General features: G+C 42.3%; 1 non-coding gene across 1 annotated transcript; it reads right to left on the reverse strand.

The window, feature by feature from the left end:
• Positions 1-3,928: 3,928 nt before the first annotated feature.
• On the reverse strand, positions 3,929-4,047 carry LOC138362205 (5S ribosomal RNA). The gene has a single exon (XR_011227487.1). It is a non-coding gene; the product is annotated as a 5S ribosomal RNA (ribosomal RNA).
• Positions 4,048-6,672: the final 2,625 nt, after the last annotated feature.

The raw sequence follows: 6,672 nt of genomic DNA on the forward strand, positions 1-6,672 counted from the left end.
AGAGAGAGAGGGAGGAGAGAGAGAGAGAGAGAGAGAGAGCGAGAGAGATAGAGAGAGAGAGAGAGAGAGAGAGAGAGAGGATAGACACAGACAGACAGAACGACAAGACAGACAGACAGACAAGACAGACAGACAGACCAGACAGACAGACAGACAGACAGCAGACAGACAGACAGACAGGAGACTGAGAGAGAGAACACACACAGACAGTTTCATAATATTCTCATTTTATAGCTTTTGCTTTCAGTGACAGAGGTTTTTGTTATAATAGTATTGGTGTCTAACACTCACAATCTCTTTAGAAATTAAAGTGTGGCTCTCAATGGAGCCGAGTTTGTTGGTTTGAGGCCAACCAACCACCACAGGGCAGTAAGTAAGCCGTTTACTTGGAGGAGGTGTACTTGGTGACGGCCTTAGTGCCCTCAGAGACGGCGTGCTTGGCCAGTTCTCCGGGCAACAGAGCCTACAGCCGTTCTGGATCTCCCGACTGGTAATGGTGGAACGCTTGTTGTAGTGGAGCCAGGCAGAAGCTCGGCGGCATGCGCTCGAAGATGTTCGTTCACGAACGAGTTCATGATCGACATGGCTTTGGAAGAGATACCAGTGTCGGGGTGGACCTGCTTCAGCACTTTGTAGATGTAGATGCTGTAGCTCTCCTTCCTCCTGCGCTTCTTTTTTCTTATCGCCCTTGGCAATGGCCTTCTGGGCCTTTCCGGCCTTCTTGGCAGCCTTTCCAGATGCCTTGGGTGGCATGATGATGCTCGTGCTGGCTGGCGTGCGATACAATAATGAACTTTTGCGCGAGTCGAGCTTTCCTTTTATATCCCGCTCGGCGACTCAGCTCGAGCGGGTCGCGTGGCGGAGCGCGCTGATTGGTCAGTGGCGGACTCCCTTGATCCTGAGCGGGGTATATAACACGAAGCTCGATCTGCGGGCCGGCATTAAAACACCACAAAACCCACAACAGCAGCAGCAATGTCAGGACCGCGAAGGGAGGCAAAGTGAAGGGCAAGTCAAAGTCTCGCTCCAGCAGGGCCGGACTTCAGTTCCCCGTGGGGCAGAATTCACCGTCTGCTGCGTAAGGGCAACTACGCCGAACGCGTCGGTGCTGGCGCTCCTGTCTACCTGGCAGCCGTCATGGAATACCTCGCTGCCGAAGTTCTCGAGCTCGCCGGTAACGCCGCACGTGACAACAAGAAGACCCTATCATCCCACGTCACTTGCAGTTGGCCATCCGCAACGACGAAGAACTCAACAAACTTCTGTCTGGCGTAACCATTGCACAGGGAGGTGTTCTTCCAAACATTCAGGCAGTTCTTTTTTGCCAAAGAAGACAGAAAGAAGTAAGCACTTCTGCCACCCACCGCGACAAATACCATAACCAGGCTCCATCCGGAGCCACACACACTTTAATAGAGAGATTCAAGTAGACAATCAACTTTCAAACATTAATAATAACATTTATATTGATTTCATTTGGAATGTGTACATAACAAACAAACAAAACAAAATTATAGGGGATATTCAGCATCACTTGGAATATTAACCAATCATATAAATCCAATATATATTTTATATTTTACTTTAAAGCGAGGAATTCATATTCTATCCATTTTTAATCATACAAATGAACAAAAGCAATTCTTCACTAGACGTAATGAATGAATAAATGATCAAGGTTTTAATGTGTTTCATGAATATATATATAATATATATATATATATATTATATAATATATATATATATATAATAATATATATATATTATATATATATTAATACTTGTGAACCAGAATATGTTTGAGCAGCAGCGATCGTGCCTGCCATTGGCCGAAGTGCAACAATTCAAATAATTTAAAGGGCCTGCTCGGGTATATAAGAGAGGCTGGGAGACTGGGGCCGGTGGTGGTGATGGGTGATGAGTGATGGTGTGGTGTGGTGTGGTGTTGTTAAGAGTTGATTTACGGCCAGCCAGCCAGCCAGCCAGCCAGCCAGCTGCAGCCAAGGCAGGGCAGGGCAAGGCAAGGCAAGGCAAGCAAGGCAAGGCAAGGCAAGGCAAGGCAAGGCAAGGCAAGGCAAGGCAGGCAGGCAGGCAGGCAGGCAGGCAGCCAGGCAGCCAGGCCCAGGCACAGGCAGGCAGGCAGGCAGGCAGGCAGGCAGGGGCAGGCAGGCAGGCAGGCAGGCAGGCAGGCAGGCAGGCAGGCAGCAGCAGGCAGGCAGCAGGCAGGCAGGCAGGCAGGCAGGCAGGCAGGCAGGCAGAGAGCCAGGCAGCCAGGCAGCCAGCCACCAGCCAGCCAGCCAGCCACCAGCCAGCCAGCCAGCCAGCCAGCCAGCCCAGCCAGCCAGCCACTCCCACTTTGTATTTATATGCATTCAATTTATATTCAAACATTATATATGTTAAGGGCCTTGTTTTAGTGTTTATTTTAAAAATGACAAACATCGAGTCATTTTACCAGTCCTTTAGCGTTAACGGTGATGCATTTTAAACTGAACATAAATCGCCTTTTCTGGATATATCAAATATCGAATCCGCTTAATGTGCCTACAATTCAATCATTCAAAAAATACATAATTTACATCAAGCCTTTTCATAGAACAGACAATAAGATTTGTACATGCAAAAAAAAAAAAAAAATCCTTTAAGTTCAATACAATGTGAGAAAACTTTACTTTTATAACTAAAGTTGCACAATTATATACCAACTCTATGGTGGCTGGGTTGTAAGGTGTGTGGCTGGTGTTTTGGAAGTCGCGAGTTCAAACGACCCAATGGGAATAATACTTTTTTTTTTTTGCCATACAATCTTCCTAACTATTATGTAGGTTTGTGTGTGTTTTTTTATTCATTCTTTGGTTTTATAGATGACATACATATTGACTCCTTTTACCGGTCCTTAATTAGGCTCTGGGGAAGCAATGGTGGTGGTGTGGTGTGGTGGTGGTGGTGTGCATTTAAAACTAAACCAAAAATCACCAGTTCTGGACGCGTCAAATATCATATCCGCTTAATGTGTCTACAACCTAATTACTTAAACAACACTATTTAATTCATTCATATCATGTGCATATTGGTCATTATGCTCATACAACCGACATCAAAATTTATTTTCATTATTAGAATCATACATTTCATCAAGTAATACAGATACAAAGAGATTTTCTTTCTGAGAAGACCGTTAGTATTGGCTTGCAGGCAGGCAGGCAGGCAGGCATTTGAGGGTTATTATTTCGCCTGTTGATTGGGGGGAGGGTTGATGTGTTAGGGGGTTTTCGGTTAGATGTGGTGGTGGTGATTGGTGGTGGTGATTGGTGGTGATTGGTGGTGATTGGTGGTGGTGGGGTGGTGGTGGTGGTGTAGTAGGTGGGTTGGGGGTGGGGGGGGGGGGGGGGGGGGGGGGGGGAGGGAAGGGGAGGGAATGATGGTCTGTGGATTCCTTCTCCGTACCCTTTACATATAAGCAAAAATATGCCTTCTTGTGGGTATAGAAATTAACACAAATTATATCAGTAACTGATATTGTAGCCTTTTAAACAGAAAAGATTTGTACATACAAATACTTTTTAATTATCATTTATTTGTGGAAATGGCATTTACGTCATTAAATTGATACCTCAGCATCAAGCTAGTGTCCTGCAGCAGTGGTCCAGTGGTAAAGTGTATATAAGTGATGCGTATTCTTGGAGTTGCGAGTTCAAACCCGGATTAAGCTATATATATATATATATATACAACATGTTTTGTTTTGGTTGTTTGTTTTTGTATAAAGCCTCACACAATATCTATATTAAGCGAGTTTGTTTTAAACATGACATACATATTAATTCATTTTACCAGGCCTTATTCCACACAACTCCGTGAATTTCCCGTGGAGCCAGCCATTCAAACAAAAACAAACGAAACAAAACAAAACAAAACAAAACATTATTGCCAACAGCATTTGGTGTTCCCAGGCGGTCACCCATCCAAGTACTAACCAAACCCAACGTTGCTTAACTTCGCTGATCGGACGAGAAGCGGTGTTCTCAACGTGGTATGGCCGTTGGCATGAGACTGCCTACACATTGTGGCTAATAACCAACTCTTTTAAGTCATCGCGGCAGGATACGGACCTGCTTGTGGTGTCTTAATGGTAATTGTATCCTAACATATTTTTGTCTCCTTGGCATGGATATTTAACATCGTTTATTCAGTCTTGGGTTTATGTTCTTTCGCCATTTACAGACATTTTACATCTACCTACTTCCTCAGCCTGCCCTGCCAATTTCTAATGAATTTGTGGATTTTCTTTTGTAATACAAACATGTGTGTGCTCATCTGCTCTTCAGTTTTTATGATATTTGTCTCATCTGTCCTGCTTTATGATACTTTTACAAAGAACATGAACAAATGCTTCTATTTTAGAGAAGATATGGGATCCAGGTTTCGGAGCCGTAAAACCAACCGTCGTGATTGGTGGACGAGTTGCCAGGTTGCAGCTTCTGTACCGTGCCGGCACATAAATAGGTTCGGCTCAAGCGGCGGCAGCATCATTCCCCCGTGACTGTCTGAGCGTCTCTCATCACCTTGGTTGGTTCATCATCATCATGGTAGAAGCAAAGCCTACCAAGAAGGCTGCGGCTGCTGCTGCTGTGGTGGCCACCACCAGGAAACCTCGCGTCCAGGTTGCTCACCCGAAAACTAGTCAAATGGTTCTAGCCGCGGTCGCAGCACTCAAAGACCGTAAGGGCTCGTCTCTACAAGCAATCAAGAAGTACGTTGTTGCCAACAACAAAGTCGAGGCTGCCAAGATCGCCATTTACATCCGAAGATTTCTCAAGAAAGCAGTGGCTGACGGCATTCTTGTTCAGACCAAGGGAAGTGGAGCTAGTGGATCATTCAAGCTGGCCGTAGCAGAGAAGAGGGCCGTTCTAACTCCCAAGAAAGCCACCACAACCAAGAAACCATCTACAGCAGCAAAGAAGGCCGTGGTAACTCCCAAGAAAGCCGCCACAAGCAACAAACCACCTACAGCCTTGAAAAAGAAGCAGCAGCAGCAGCAGCAGCTTGTTGTTGGGAACAAAAAGCCCAAAATAAAGAGAGCTTCAAAATCTCCCAAACCACCCAAGGCAAAGAAAGCTGTCAAAAAAACAACAAAGGCAAAATAAACGACGACATGCAAGCAGCATGAATACACATGACAATAAACATCCAGGCCTCCCCCCTCAGTGGAGGGGCCTCATATGATTCCAAAAAAGAGTTTAGTTTTGTAGACAAATAAATCATTACTTTTGGGGTAGATTTACTCTGTATATTATATATATATATATATATATATATATATATATATATATATATATATATATATATATATATATATATATATTATATATATATATATATATATATATATTATATATATATATATATATATATATATATATATAATATATATATATATACATCTATATTATTATATATATATATAATATACATATATATATATATATATATATATATATATATATATATATATATATATATATACATGGGTGAGGTGATATGGTACCAAAGTTTTGGGTAAGGTGATTGACATTTACACAAGATAAAACACGAACCAATGGGAATAAAAACATAAGAATGGAAGTAACTGCAGAAGGCCTATTGGCCCATAACACAAGCACTTCCTCTTGATGCTTCTATATTGGTTCAGAGTCTTGAAGCTATAATAATAATATATATATATATATATATATATATATATATATATATAATATATATTATATATATATAATTATTATATATATATATATACACACAAAACTAAATAGTCTTGTTAGACAAATTGCCCCTATTAGAGGCAAGTTGACTAACAAGCCGAATGACTGGCAATTGTTTTGAATTTGAGTTAAATCTAACATAGAAATGTAATCAAACCTAACCTAACCTATGCTAACCCAAGCTAAGCTAACCTAACCTAACCTAAGCTAACCCAAGCTAAGCTAAGCTAACCTAACCTAAAGCTAAGCTAACCTAACCTAACCCAGCAATTCATGATCTTAATATAATACTGTTAATTGGATAAACCAATTTGGAAAGAAATGTTCGAAAATAACAAAATTAACTGTGCTTGTTAGGAAAATTGGGCCTTGCATACTTGTCCCAATAGTGTGGTTCTCGCTTTTAGGTACGACATAAACGTATACCTAAGTTGAGAGAGAAAAAGATTCTCACTCAAACATGCATATCGATTGCCAGTCCTGAATTCTGGGTAGATATTCGTGTCCTCCCTTTTCATTTACCATCATTTGGATACTATCAAAACAGCTCTGAGAAGGATAAAATGAATAAAACGGGTAGCTCACTCATGTAAAAAGGAAGAGTTGGGAAAGATCTCTCTCTCTCTCTCTCCCCCTCACACCCCCCCCCCCCCCCCCAATGATCCTGCTCTGCTAGTATATAACGTAACAAACCTTCCCCCCCCCCCCCCCCCAATCAGAGTCCCTTTAAGCATGCGAGGATAAAAAATAGATTTCATAAGACCCAATGTGCTAGCTGATATCAAAACAATTTATGTTATCGTCTATTAAGCCCTTCAGTAAAAAAGTATAGGGACCTAATTAGGTCCCGTTTTGAGGTGGTGGTGGGTGGAATCGATGGATTAGCCAAGCTCTTATCCGCCGAATCCGTAGA

The sequence above is a fragment of the Procambarus clarkii genome, unplaced genomic scaffold (assembly GCF_040958095.1).
Source record: "Procambarus clarkii isolate CNS0578487 unplaced genomic scaffold, FALCON_Pclarkii_2.0 HiC_scaffold_1458, whole genome shotgun sequence".
NCBI classification, from domain to species: Eukaryota; Metazoa; Arthropoda; class Malacostraca; order Decapoda; family Cambaridae; genus Procambarus; species Procambarus clarkii.